Consider the following 14828-nt stretch of genomic DNA (forward strand, 5'->3'; position numbering starts at 1 on the left):
ATGATAGTCCTCACTCCATCCTCTGCCAGACAGCAAGCACCCTGTTGCCTGCTGGGCTGAAACAAGGAGAGACAACCTCAGAGCTGAAAGCTGAGGGCCTGGGCTCTGGGCAGTCCGAGGCCATTGGAGTGCGGCTCTCAGAAAGGACGGCCCTGGAATCCAGCGGAATCCAGAGCTAAGGCAGACGCCTCACCCTGCCCCCTCCCCACTGTCTCCAGGATGATACCATGACCTCCCTGGGCCTTTGGCAGGAGGTCTAACTTGACATTGTCCCACTGCCCTCAGTTTCCTCCAAGGCACAGAGAGGCAGTGGAGTGTGGTGGTTAAGAGCATGGCCCTGGAGTCAGACCACTGGGATTCTAATATTGGGAAACATGAGAAAATCACTTCCCTTTTCTGAGGCCAGTTTTCCCAGATGGGGATTAACAAAATAGTACTCACAATAGTACTCACAATAGTACTGCAAAATGGGATTAACAATAATAGTACTCACTGGGTGGGGGTTGTTGCAAGCCCTGGATGGGACAACGCAGGTAAAGCCTCACGCATAGCAGCTGTGTCAGTTGTCATCCCACCTTCTACCCCCGGAAGGGGCTCATCCATCTGGAGAGTATGACACTGATCATGTTAGTGCTGCCAAGAAGTCTTTCTGGGTGGGGGTGTGCACGCGTCCACAGGCAGGAGAGCAGGGCGAAACACAAACCCTCCACCTGACCAGCACAACCATGAGCCCATTGGAGCCTCACCGAAGCCCTCTGCTCTCACCCTTTGTATGCAACTGGAGTGAAAATGGAGACTCAGAGAGGCAAAGAGACTTACCCAAAGCTACACAGCCAGTGAGCAGTGCTCTAGGAAGAAATGAACCCTGATTCAGGGCATGCTCCATCAATTCACACCCTCCCTTGTGCCTTCCTACGTAAAGCATGCCAGTGACATTTTACCATTCATTTATTGAGACCATAGTCTGGGCCAGACACATTGCTAGGCTCTGCCCTCAAACATGAACACGCCGGCGTAAGTAGACGACTGCAATTCCAGGCATGGGTGTCTGCATAACGCCCCTTAGGGACACACAGGAGGTGGCAGTCCACCCTGCTGGCGAGAGAATAGAAAGCAAAGGCTGTTGTGAGGGGAGATGGCACAGCTAGGCCGACAAGCGAGGCTGGGAAAGATGATCCAGACCCAGGCATTCAAGAACTACTTTGAGGGCCTAAGCCAGGGGCAGCCACCTAGCCCTTGTGTTCGTATCTCTCTGTGTCTGTGTGCTGACCTGGCCCCCTCGCCTAGATTTCCCCGATTAATCCCCAGCTGCTGTCTCAGTTCTGTCCTTAGTCCACCTGATACCCAAACAGAGGGCACAATAGCCCACAAAGTGCTGCCCTCTGGAGGCCACAGTGGGCTGGGCCGGCTTAGCTCCTGACACTGGCTGGAGAAGCCACCCTTGGTCTCAGGTCCACTTGAAATCCTCCCCTTGTATCTTCCTCTGGGGCAGCTGCTGGACCAGGATCTGTGGACCACGGTGCTGCCTGTGCTGGTGAGGCCAGGCTGAGTCACAGCATTCACCCCTGAGGGGCCTTCTCTCACTCCTGGCTCCAGGTTCCTCCCCAGGCTTCACCGAGCCAGCTTATCCAGCTGCTTCATTATTATCAACAACAAATGCTTCTACTTCTTAATGCTTACTACATTCCTGACCAAAAAAAAAAAAATTGTTTTTAATAAAATGAATATTCTGCCTAGGATATGCCATTCATGGTAACACCCGCCACCCAAGAAAGATAGCTGAGTCTGTCTCCTTTAGAACTTTCCTTGACAGGAAGCCTCACCTCTTTACAGGCTAATCACTTCCCTTTGAAGTGATCAAAGAACCTGAATGGTTCTGCTCCAGAAAGCAGAGATATGTCAGGATTATTTCAGGGAACCCATGTCTCTGTGATAACAAGATCCTTCTCCCCCTCCAAATGCAGGCCAGTGAGAATGAGTAAAACAAGAGACAAGTCTGCTATTTTCCAGCAATCTGTAAAGACTGCAGCAATATACCCCCAAAGGAGCCCCAGAGATGAAAGAGTAAGATTAAATAATTTGAAGATAATTTCTTCCATGAAAAGAATAATGTTACCATCAAAGTGGAAACCCTTGTAATAAAACCAAATTATGCTGAGACCTCGGGAGTGCTCTGCCTCTCTCCTGCCATTCCAAGACAGCACTTCTGCAAAAACGGTGCTGGAACTGTCAGCGCAGGGCTTATACGGGAGGTGGAGGCTGGGGGATTGCAGGTGCCCACACCACTTGGACCTGCCGTCAGTTTTCTCCAAGGGGTAACACAGGACCAAGTAAGTCTAATATCACATGCCGAGCGTACAACAGAAGAGAAAGCTTGGCCAATACCAAGTTGTCAAAACCAAGCTGTATCAGGCTTCAAGGAAATCAGAACCACCAGCCACAGCCCTGTCCTCTCCAGTTGGGTCCAGTTCAGTGGGCTGAAGCTCTCCCATTTGATTTGGGGTCTGTACATGGAGTGAGCCCAGAGGCAGATCTGTGTCTGGAACCCAGTGGGCTGAGGGCAGAGAAAGGCAGCAGATGGAGGTTGCAGGAGAAGGGGCGAGGCAGCCCACAGGTGCCTGCAGAATCCAGTTCAGCTGGAGCCAGTGTGGCAAGCAGACCACATGCAAGGCTCCTCCAAAGGCTAGAGTGGGAGAGACTGGGCAGAGAATGTCTTTAAGGATGGACATACGGACAACTCAGTTTCTGTCTGAGCACAGCACACCAAAAAGGCTGGAGGTATTTTAACTTATATTTAGGGGTACATTTGAGAGAGTCTGACTTAAAACCCAGGGACATATAGCAGTCACTGTGAAAGCACCAAAAGGTGACTCCTCCTCCTCCAAAGCAGTTGAAAACAAAGTGCATCTACTGACACCCACAGGCCAGGCCCTCAGTGAAATATTTACATTCCTATTAAGACAGTATAGGCAGAGAAAACAAATAGGAGTGTTCAGTGTGGGCCTAAACCGGAAGTCTTAAGCAGACTGCCTGGCCTACAGGATTTGGTTTGGGATGGGGCAGTTTCTTTCCAAGCAGTGAGTAGCACCAGGGATTTACTTATTCCATGATATTTAATGGTTCACCTGAGCCTCAAAGCAGAGGCCAGCTGGTCTTCAGAACCAGCCAAACAGAGAGCAGAGAGAAAAGACGCAGAGCAGGGCTGGAAGCTGCAGTGTGGCCTGGTGCCCGCAGGACCAGGCCCCAAGGAAAGGCTCTCTCCTCCTGTGGCCCCTGCCTGCCCTTCCCGCCCCACACGCACCTCTCCAGGGCGGCAGTCTCCCATGTGTGCCCATCCTCCCTCCTCTGAATGTGACCGCCTAGAGCAGGGCTCAGTCATCCTGGTGGGTCCAGAGTCCTGCGCACGGCTTAGCACACAGCGGTGCTCCAGGGAGGGCTCAGGACTGAATACACAATGACTAAGTCTCTAGGTCTCAGGCCTGGAGTCTGCGAGGTGAACAGAAAGAGGCACATTGCCACTCCTGCCTCCTCCCCTGCCCCACTGAGTTTCCTCCTACCTCTCTCAAGTTCTGCTCCCCAAGAAGGACCTGATGACATTGCTTACTTGGCTCCTGGGCCATTTTGTCTGTGCTGGGACTCCTGCACTAGAAGCTGGGTCTCTGGGAAGAAAGGCCATGTGCCTATCTAAGAATGTCAAGCTTAACAGAAAAGGGAAGGAGGGAGGCCTGAGGGAGAGAGGGAGGGCGGGAAGGACAGAGGGGGAGAGACTGAAAAGTGTTCGACTTAGTTCAAGCAAAAGAGGGCAGAAAGCAAGAAGAAAGGCAGAGGGGCCAATAAGCCCCCAAACCAAGAGAATCACACCCCCTAAGAGAGAGGCCAGGAAAAGTATTAGTTAAGGCCTTGATGCCAGATTCGAATCCTAACTCTGCCATGTCCTAGCTGTGCAATTTGGGACAAATTACTTGAAGACCCTGAGCCATTTCATCATCAGTAGAATGCGGATGCAAATACAAGGCTGTCGGGACTGCTGTGAGGAGTAAATGAGCTGATGTAGATAAATCATTCAAAGGAGTGGCTGGCACACAGAAGAAATTCAGGAGCTGGTAGCTGTTAAACTTATTTGTATTTCTAAATCAAAGAGGGGCCTCTGGTGTGCAAGTACGGTATTTTCTTAAGTTATAGGACAGAACTGACTTTAAATCTTTGAGATTCTCTTTACATACAAAGGGAAAAGCTTCTAGGATCTCTCTAAGATATGGGAATAAGGGTGGAAAAGAATTGTTTAGGGAAAAAATGTTTTGGGGAGATCATTGTCAGCTCAATGTTAAGTCTCCACATAACACTGTTTATGTTAACAGTTAAAAATTCTGCCAACTTGAGAAAAATTAGAAATTGTATAGTATTTCAGGGGAAAAAAGAGTCATGTCTTGTTTCACTATTTTATATAGTCAATTTCAGGCACTTTTGACCATTGTAACATATCTCTAAGACATGATTCTCTACCCCTGCCCCCATATGTGGACCATCAGAACAAAATATTAGGGTTGCCCTAGGGAAAGGAGCACAAGGACAAGTGCTTAAAACTGAGATGACAAATCAGGTTCATCTCTGGTGCCAACTCCCACTGATTAGCAAGAGGCTGTCTGGTGCCTTGCCTTGCAGGGAATTAGTATTATAATATATGGTATTATAATTGATTAGTGATGTCTGCCTTGGGCAGAGAATGAACTCTGTATGATTTCAATCCTTTTAAATTTATTGAGATTTGTTTTATGGTGTGCATGTGATTTGCCTTGGTGTACAGATATACTGTGGGAAATGACAAAAGCAGCCAAGCAAAAGGTTCACCACCCCTGTGTCGGGGTTGGCCCTGGGGCTTGCTTTGGCTAGTGGGACATGAGCAAATGTGAGAGAAGTGTTTGCCACTTGGGGCTTGATCTCATGCTGTGCCTGAAACTCTGAGGCTACAGTGTGAACAAGGCTGAGGTTGCCTCTTGGAAAATGAGATACGTGCACACCTGCCCACCCCAACAACCTGCCAGCCCCCAGATATTTGAGTGGGGCCATCTGAGATCATTGAGCCACGAGCTGATTTGTCAGCTGACCCGAGGTGCATCAGCAATTCCAGCAGAGACCAGCCAGACCACAACAGACCAGAGAACTGCCCAACTGATCCACAGAATGGTGAGAAATGATAATGATTGTTCTAAGCCACTCAGTTTTGAAGTGCTTTGTTATGCAGCAAAAACTGATATATGTGTGTTTATATATGCATGTTACATAACATGCACTACATACATACATACATATATTCATGAATGCAAGCACATATGCCCCAATTATCCTTTTTCTCTCCTTTTTCCTACTTTATAAAGGCTCTAGAATATATTGTGGCTCTTAACTATATATTTAGGCTTCAGGCTATATGCTATGGAGGCAGAATTGTCACTGAACTAGAAGAAGAGTATCACTTAGAGATGCAGGGATTGATGAAATCTGGAGCTTCCCCTCAGGGGAAAAAGGATAAGCACATTTCAATTTTTGCAGAGAACAGTTGCATTAGGTTAGAAAAGAGCAAGCTGTTGCTGTGATTGTTTAGACAGATGGGAAGAAGGGTCTGGATGCATGTTGAGTAGCAGGACGGAAGGAATGGGGCAGATCATGAGGACTGATAACTCAATAGGCATTCTCATCCCCTTCTACTGTGCAGGGGCTAGAAAGAAAGAAAAAAAAAACCCCACCTACATTTCCCAGACTTGTTTGTAGCTAGGGTTTCTGGATGTGATTTAGGTTCTGCTCATGGAGATGCACTGAAGTAAAACAGAGACTGGGATCTAAGGATCTGGGGACAGACGTGGGTGCCATGTCCCTGGTGTGGATGTGGCAGAGGTGGCAGGCACGTGGCTAGGAGCTGTCTTGGATGCTGCCACTTCCCACCGTGGAGAGAGGCAGCCTAGCTCTGCAGCCTAGCTTTGAGAGCCACAGCAGCCTGGAGTGTTTTTTTACCTCTCCCCACAGTTTCATAGGCCATTAAATATCCTGCTATACATTCCTCTCTGTAGCCGAACCCTGACTAGACAAGGACCAATTCTCCACTGTCCTCAGAATCCAACCTCGCGCATTCTTAGATGCCATTCTGGGTAAGAGAAAAGGGAACCAGACAAACCTGACAGGCTGAAAACTACCTGAAGAGATGGTTAAAATTTCTGAATAAGACTACATTTACCAGATTGGACTAAAAATGGAAGGGTCTTTCCTCCCACTAGCCAGCAAGTGAGTGACTTGTGAGGAAAATCAGAGGCTGTGAGAGAACCCCAGACTGCATTTTCTCTGCTCACGTGGCTGTCTTCTCATTTATACCCAACACATAGGCACTATCTCATTTAACCCTTCCAATAACTCTCTGAGTTGACAATTATTCCTCCCATTGCAAAGATGAAGTAACAGCCTTAGGGAGAGAGTGCCCAAGGTCACACAGCCTGTAAGCAGTCAGGCCAGACAGCGTGTCCCCGGAGCCTCGCTCTTCGCTGCTGCGTTATCCTGCCCTGTTTTCCCCTCCCGGTCTTCCTGGCCTCCACTCACATATCCAGTGCCCTTTGCTTCCCTCCCCTTTGAAAATGTGCTTAGGCATTCATGCTCAGATAGGAGTCATTAACTGTGACAGGCAGAGGTGTTACCACTTTAACAGCATCAAGATCTCTTTGAGCTCGAAGGCTGAAACTTCAGAGTAAAGTAAGCAGAGTGTGGGTCCTTCCTGGGTTCTGGAAACACCCCACGGTCACCTAGTCTGAAAAGTGCCTTTCTGGGTACTCGTACGGTCTCCCAGCTAACCTCCCCCTACGTGGGCTCATGCTCCCAGTCTCCCCCATAGGGAGAAAAATCTACCAAAGGCAACCCAGATGCACCTGCTGACACCCAGCCATTGCTAACCAGGGTGTATCCAAGAGGCAGCAACTTGGGGCCTTGGAAACAGCGGGCCTGATGGCAGGAGTAGGTAGCACACATGTCGAGGATAATGTTCCTGATCCTCCATCAGCCTCAAGGAAGCAGCTTCACGGGGAAGCCTAGGGGAAAACAGCAATCAAATTGCATCTCCATCAGCCCAGCCTTCAATTTATTGAAATCCATAAATTTCCCCATGTCTTCAAGGGAATGTGTTTAGTGTGGGAGCACCCAACAGGAAACTGAAATATTGATGAAGCTAAGCCTATGGTTTTTTGATAAATAAGATGACTTCTGACACTAGATTTTGGTACAAACAAGTTGTCAAAGTATAAGCAGAAATTTGCATGCAAGGAATAGGATTAACAATAAAGAAATTCTGTTCACACCATTCATTTTTTCCTGTAACCTGGAGAAAACTGCCCTCGCTGAACATTAAATGAGGCATGGCATCTTTAAGTAGCTGAGAAGGAAAAAAACTTACTTCAGTTTCACAAACACTTTTGGGCACCTTCTTTATGCCCTGTACCAGGTGCTAAGGATGCATTCAGAACTGGTCCCTGCTTTCAAACTAATTAATTTTTCAGGAGAGACAAATATGTAAATGAGTGAGCACAACATAGCACACAATCATAGCAAAGAACATGGTCTTTCGCCTCAGAGAGACGTGAAGTCACCTTCCAATTCAAATTTCCTCAGGTCTGGAGACCCCGTGCAAGCAAGCAGTTTAACCTCTTTGAGCTTCAGCTCACTCAGCTGAACTGGAGGGGGGATAATAATGCCCGCCTCTTAGGGTTGTCATGAAGGTCACACTCTGAGGTGAAATTCTTAAAGCCTCCACCCTTAAAGGAAGACGTAAGGGTCTTCCACCCTTAAAGCCTCTTGTAGTGGACGCAGTGGTGCACCAAACAGCTCCCTGGAGGCACATGCTCCCCCAGCCTCCCAGAGAATCTTCTGCTAGCAGCTCACAGCCGAGCCCCTCCCCAGATACGGCTGTCTGCCCAAGGGAGCTGCCTCACCCAAGGTTATATGACCTGCAGGGCAGGAAGTGGGTGGTATGCGTACAAAATGACCTTTACCAAGGAGTTATAATTCACACTTCATACAGATTTGCCCTTTTAAAGTACAATTCAATTTAATTTATTCACAAAGTTGTATAACCATCATCACTATTTAACTCCAGAACATTTCAGCATCCCCCAAAATACTCCAGATACCTCATGCCCATTGGCAGTCACCCCCGTTCCCCTGTCCCCCAGCCCCTAGCAACAACTAATCTACTTTCTGTCACTATAGAACTGCCTAATCTGGATATTTCATATAAATGAAACCATACAATTGATGGCCTTTTATGTCTGGCTTCTTTCACTTTGCGTAATGTTTTCGAGGTTCATCCAACTTGTAGCAAGTTTTCAGTACCTCATTTCATCAGCTGATAGGCTGTGGCCTCTGTTGCAAGTGCACTAGAGTTCAACTTCTCCCTCTGCCTCTTCCTGCTCCCCCTCTCCTTCCTGGGGGGTTTTACTAAGAGCACTCGCCAATAACATCCTGCATGGACATCTCGGCATCTCAGAGTATGTTTTGGGGGGAACCCAATCCTAGGCACTTCCAGTGTTTTACCACTGACCTCAAGAAATAGAATTACCTCCTCCCCATGGTTTCCAGTCCTCTTGTGGCATGGCTCCTACCCACCTCTGTTTTCCACCTCTCATCTGGCTGTACGTGCCCCCTACACTCTATGATCCAGCCATACTGAGCGACTTGTGCTTTCTCAAAAAGGCCATCTCTCTAGCCTCTGGGCCTCTGCACTTGCTATTCCTTCTTCCTCTCTCCCCACACCTCCAACCATCCTTTCACCTGGCTCTCATCCATCACCTATTCAAAGCAAAACGTTCATTTACCATCACTTCCCCCAGGACGCTTGCCCTGACGCTCTGTGTGCATCCACAAGCCCCTTTACTCACCCCATCCTCATGCTTACCACACTTACTGTCACTCCTTCTTTAGTACTTTGTCTGCATGACTCGACATGCACCCCACAAGGACAGGGACCTTCTCCTTTACACCATATCTCTATAGCTGGTGTAGAGCCTGACATCCAGGAAGAGCTCCATAAACATGTATTTAATGAAAAAACATGCACAGCATACATACAAAATACAGAAGCAGCCCAGGGAACGCAGCGATTAACTGCATTCAGGAATTGTCTCAGGAAGAGAAACTCCTACACGGGGCTTAGGAGGGCACAGGAGCCCCCTGGCCAACAGTGGGAGGGCTCCACTGAGGTCACACCGGAGTCTGGAGCCATTTTGGCAGCCCTGAGTTGTGCAGTCAGCACCAGAGCAAAGCCCAGTTCTCTCACACATCCCACTGTCTCTACCTGGGCCTCCCGAGTCCATCCAGGGCCAGCCCTCCCAAATTCACAGGATCCTGGTGCCTAGCATTCTCCCACATCCAGAAAATAAAATTCTACTAGAAGCTGCTAGAAATCAAACCACCCTTTCAGAGACATACATAAAGCTCCTCTGGCTGCCGGAGAGAGTTTTATGGGCTGCCTTATCAGAGCTCTGCAGAAGTCACAGGCACTGGGACAGACCATTCCCGGTTAATCATTCAAATAGGAGACCGGGGTACATTAAAATGATGGATCTGTGACTGAAAAATACATTTGGAATGCCCTCTGTAGCATCAGCCTTTCCCCTCAAGCCTCCTCCCCTAAGATCCAGGCTGCAGCCTAAAGGAGAAGATGAGGCCCAGAACCAGAGGAAGGCCCCAAGGGGACCATTCGCTCCCAAGAGTACGGGCTCCCTTCTGACTGGAAAGCAATGCCTGTGCTGACCTGTCTGTTCTTGTCCTCATCCTCACAGGGCCTGGGGGAGGGGCTGGTTTTATTGCCAAGGTCCCCCTGCTAATAACTGGTGGGCATGGGTTTAAATCCACACTGTCCAACTCAGAGACTGAGCCCTTAACCACAATGCTATATTGTCAACCTCTACTTTGTGACAAGATCCTCTGGTTCTCCTGCGGCCCTCTGCATGCTGCCACACACCCTCCACTGGGTTCAAGGAAGGCCTGAAACTCTCCAGCTCAGATATGACCCCCTCTCGTTCCATGGCCCGGGCTGGAGTAGGACCCACACTTGGTGAGAGCAGACTTAGGCCAGCCCCTTGGTAGATGGCCTCCTTCATCTCAGCACAGCTCTGCTGCCACTCAATGGCCCACCATTAAATGTGAGGATGTCCTGGAGGACAGGATGATGAGGGAGTCAGGGAAAATGCCTCTAAGCAGCCAGTGCCAAATCTCACCCACCTCCACCTCCCAGTTGGCGGCTCAGAAAGATTTACGGTGCTGCACACACAGGTCATTCTTGAGATAAAGGTCATAGATCTTGCTGCTGACAGGCCTCCTCAATCAGAGCTTCAGGAAAACATCCATGGCTGATAAATGAGCTGTCCCTAAAGCCTCAGCGACAGGCTCCTAAAGGTCTCCATTGTTTAGAATGTCTCATTCATCCTGCAAGAGGGACGTCCATCCTTGATGCCAACACTGCAAGGAAGGTGGCTGTGTGAGGCTTTGAGAGGAAGTCTTTTCCACCCAGGTCTGTCCCAGAGCCCTCACTCAGTAACCCCTCAGCAGATGCCAAGCTCGCAGGGAGCATCATTAGCCCTCATTGACAAGGGGCCCTGCATATGGTCCATGTCCAGCCAAAATAACTGCAGGAGCAGATGCTAGACTATGGACCAAAAGGATGTGGACTTTGGATCCAAGAGGGCAAAGTCCAAGCCGACTGGTAGAGAGGGAGCTGCGTGGAACTCAGTCAGGAGGCTAAAAGGACCTTTGACTGTCGCCCATGTCTATCCTCCCCTTCTTTCTCCCAGCTGGAAGCCTGAGTTTGTTTGGAGCAACAATGTGCCCAGTTAAAGGTATTCACCTCTCCTGGCTCCCTTGCAGCTGGGGGACCTGCAAGGAATTCTATTAGGGATTTCTGGAAAAGTTTTAAATTGCTCTTACAGGCACTGCTCCTGCTATCTCCCTTTCGTTTTTCACACCTTTTGCAGATGTGAAAACAGCTGGGGAGTCTCTATTATGCAACATGCTAAGGATGGAGGAGCAGAAAGGACAGAAGGGCCTCGGATCCCAATGACATCATGGAACTGCTGTGCCAGCCCTGGCATGTCTACCTCCGGCTTGTGGTTACGTGGGCAAAAAAGTACACTCTTCGGTTAAATGACTGTTGTCATTTTGCTGTCACATGAAGCCCAAAACAACCCTGGGTGATAAAATCCAAGCTTTTACTGACTCTCGGAACTTGAGTGCGTTGCTTCACCTGTTTCTAGCCTCGGTTTTCCCCACTGTACAAACGGAATGATGAAAGTAATGACGGCTACCACTAGCACATTATGCACTCTGTGAGGGGACCATGCCGTATTTGCACGCACCACACACTGCACTGTATACAATAGGTAGCAACATACTGCCCCAAATAACACCTGCCTTGGCTACCTCATTGGGCTTTTTTGAGCAACAAATGAGACTATGTTTGAAATTCCTCAGGAATAGCGTTGCACAAGTGCCTACTAAGCCCTACATTCTCTGGAGTCACTGAGGTTGAAGCCAGGAAGATGTTCCACTCCTGCAGCAGGAAGTAAACTCATGACACAAGCCCCCATCCTCGCCCAGAGGAAAGGAGGAAACAAAAACGACTGAAACACAGTTGTGGGAAATAGAAAGAAGCCACGTGGCTTCCGGGTGAAACAGGCCCCGTCTGCACTGCTTCCCTGAGGGACCTCCTTCAGAAGTTAAGACCTGGGCATAGCCCCAGCCCAGACAAGACCCTGGCGGAGAGCACATTTCCTTCCTGGTGTGTCTTCTCTCTGCTCACACTCCCGGCTTGTGGTGACCTGCATGCGGTCAGGATGCTCTCTGCTCTGTCACTATGGGAGACTAGGGTTCTCATTCTAGAGGCTGCTGTGCCAGGCCCAGCCTCCCCCGGGCCTCAAGCAGCTGCCTTCTCTGTTTCAGGGCCTTCTCATAAGCTAGGCTTCTACAAAGCTCTCAAAACTAGCATTATGGTCTGCATTTTACATTTGAAGGCACTGATGCTGAGGTGAAGAGACTGGTTCAAAGCCACATAACCACGTGACAAAAGTCAGATTTGAACCCCTGTCCTCCGACTTGGAAGCTTCTAATTTGAAACTCTAGGCTGACCTGTCTTCTGCCACTTTAAGAAATGATGCTGGCTCTGTCTGGCTCCCTCTTGGTCTCTGCCTCTGTATTTCTCTCTGAGTGGTATCTCGTCTGGTTGTGTGTATCTGTGTGTGTGTGTGTCTTGCTCATTGTGTTTCTGTCTCCCCTTGTTTCTGTTTCTGTGTGCCAGTCTCTTTCTCTTGGTCTCTGACGCTCTTGCTTTGTGTGAACCTCACACCATTTCCCCAGGTCTCTGTGAGTTTGTCCCTCTCTCTCTCTGGGTGTGTGTTTCTCACCAGCCCCCCACCCACTGCCCACCACCAGCACACCATACTGTACCTGCTGTTCACCAACTGTGTCCCCTATGAAACTCCAACCTCCACATCCACAGGGACCATCTGCTTCGTTGGCAGCTGCATTTCAAGTATCACAATGTGCGGTGTAGATGCTGAAGGTATTTTTGTTGAATGAATAACTGAGTGTATGTTGCACACACTGTGAAGGGAGAAGGAAAGATCTCCAACACTGGCAAAGACAGCAGCAGGGTCTTTCTCAGAGGAACTTTATCGGTCCTCATAGAGCTCACAATTAACAGGGTTCGCCCAATCGACTTTATCATGCGTGTTTATTGGCAGGGCCCGGTGGCCCAAGAGCTTAAAAACACGTGTGGCGTGGTTGTCCAGAACTGCTTCCACAGAAGATGTGGGTTCCGATCCCAGATCCACACTGTTGCTTGGCCTCTCTGAGCCTCATCTCCTCACTAGTCAGGTGGGAGCAAGAATAGGATCCTGCAAGTAGAGTCCTGTTTACAGGTGAGGAACTGAGTCCTAGAGAGGCCCAGAGGGGTTCCCTGTGGGCCACTCAGCTGTGAACAAGGCCTCCTCCCACCCGAGGCCAGTGGGGGACTTGGATACCTGAGGAGTCAGGGCCTCCACCCATCTGGGAGTTTGAAGCACCTTTGAAGGTGGAGTGACCACTGGACGGGAGTCTCTGGAAGCCCAGGCCTGCCGTGACAGTACTGCCTCTCCTCTGTTCCACCACAGAAAGGGTGATGGCTCTCAAGCCTGCAGTCACTGCCTTTCCTTGGCTCCTGAACAACCTTGGGTGCAGGCAGACATGGGCCTTGGAGCCTCCACTGGACTCACGGGGAACCCGGCCCTGCCACAGGTGCTCAGGCCTTTCTACAGCTCCAAGCCCAGGACTCCCTGTCTGCAAACACAAGGGCTGGACGGGATGCTGTCTGAGGTCTGAGCCAGGTGTCTCTTCCAATGGGCCCTGACATGGAACATTGCGGGCAAAGCTGCCTGGGCAGAAGTGGCCAGTGGGGAAAGCAGACCCCTCGGTGAAAATCACATGAGGCAGACAGAAACAACAGCTCTCGTACTGAAATAAACGAGCTAGGTCGGGTCAAAACACCCCAGTTGTAAACTGTAGAATAAGCTGATAGAAAAACTACCAAACATGATTTCCCTCTAGAACTTTTCCTGGGTAAGGGTAAACCAGGCCTAAGGGTCAAGGGGATGGAAAGATGTGTGTGCTCAGACAAGCACTCATTCGCTTATCTAAGTCCCTCCTCAGGGTCCTCTCAGCAGTGGTGACAAGGCCCAGAGTCGGTGGGCCCGTGGCAGGGTGGTGGCAGAAAGGATCTCCAGCCTGGCTCTGGGCTCTGCCCCACTGCCTGCCCTGGAGGGCCAGACACTGGTGACTTCCCTGCTCTAGAATGCACCCATAAATTACCACAGGAGATGCCACCAATCAGCAGGCAGCCTCGGCAGGAGGATGTGGACTGCATCTCTTCTCAAGGTTCTGTGTGACTTAGGGCCTGTTATTAACCCCTGCGATCCTGTGAAGCGGGCATCCTCTGCTTCAATGAGGTGTGTGGGTGTTAACGAATTTAAGTGCTCAGCACAGGGCTGGGCACATGGTAAATGCAAAATAAATGCCACCCACTATGATTACAGGAACAACTTTTACTTAAACTCTCTTCTCAGGCTGATTCTCAAACCCAGTTTTGGGTCAAAAGAGCCAGTGGTTTCCAAATGGGTCTGTGCCACTGCTCACTTATCACACACCCTCAGATAAATGGATTCACCTCTGGGCCTCCTGGGTCCCAGGATGTATGCAGTCGAGAACAGATACTGCTGTTATCATCACAGTAACAAGTATGATTATTTACCATGAGTGTAAGATTGGGCATCGTTGGTCCAACTGGAGTGAAACTTGGGCTTGAGTATTTCTCTTGAGCCAAGATGGTACTTCCTGGGGACCCCTGGGGCCTCCCTCTCCTTGGCACTTCTCAGCACACCCTCCTCCCCTCATCACCTCCTCACGGCTGGAGTGACAGAAGACTAAGACACAGACTCAGGAGTGTGACCAGTATCCTGCAGCATGGCTACCACAGCAAGCTGTGCAACTCTGCATCTCACGTCTTCATCTGGAAAACCAAGATAAGTAAGAGTAATTCAGAAGGCGGTGACAAGGGTTAAATGTGTTGCTCTAAGCACAGCACTTAGAAAAGTGCTTGGCACATAGTAAATACTCAGTAAATGTTAGCTATTATTACTATTTTGTATGTGTTGATATTTTGTAAAATAACATATTTCATAAATAGTTGTATATATTTAACAAAATACAATTAATTTTTGCATATTTAATGATAAAAATGGAACATAATACCTACAAAATCTCTAGGTCTTGTA

The sequence above is a fragment of the Camelus bactrianus genome, chromosome 3 (genome assembly GCF_048773025.1).
Source record: "Camelus bactrianus isolate YW-2024 breed Bactrian camel chromosome 3, ASM4877302v1, whole genome shotgun sequence".
Classification (NCBI taxonomy): domain Eukaryota; kingdom Metazoa; phylum Chordata; class Mammalia; order Artiodactyla; family Camelidae; genus Camelus; species Camelus bactrianus.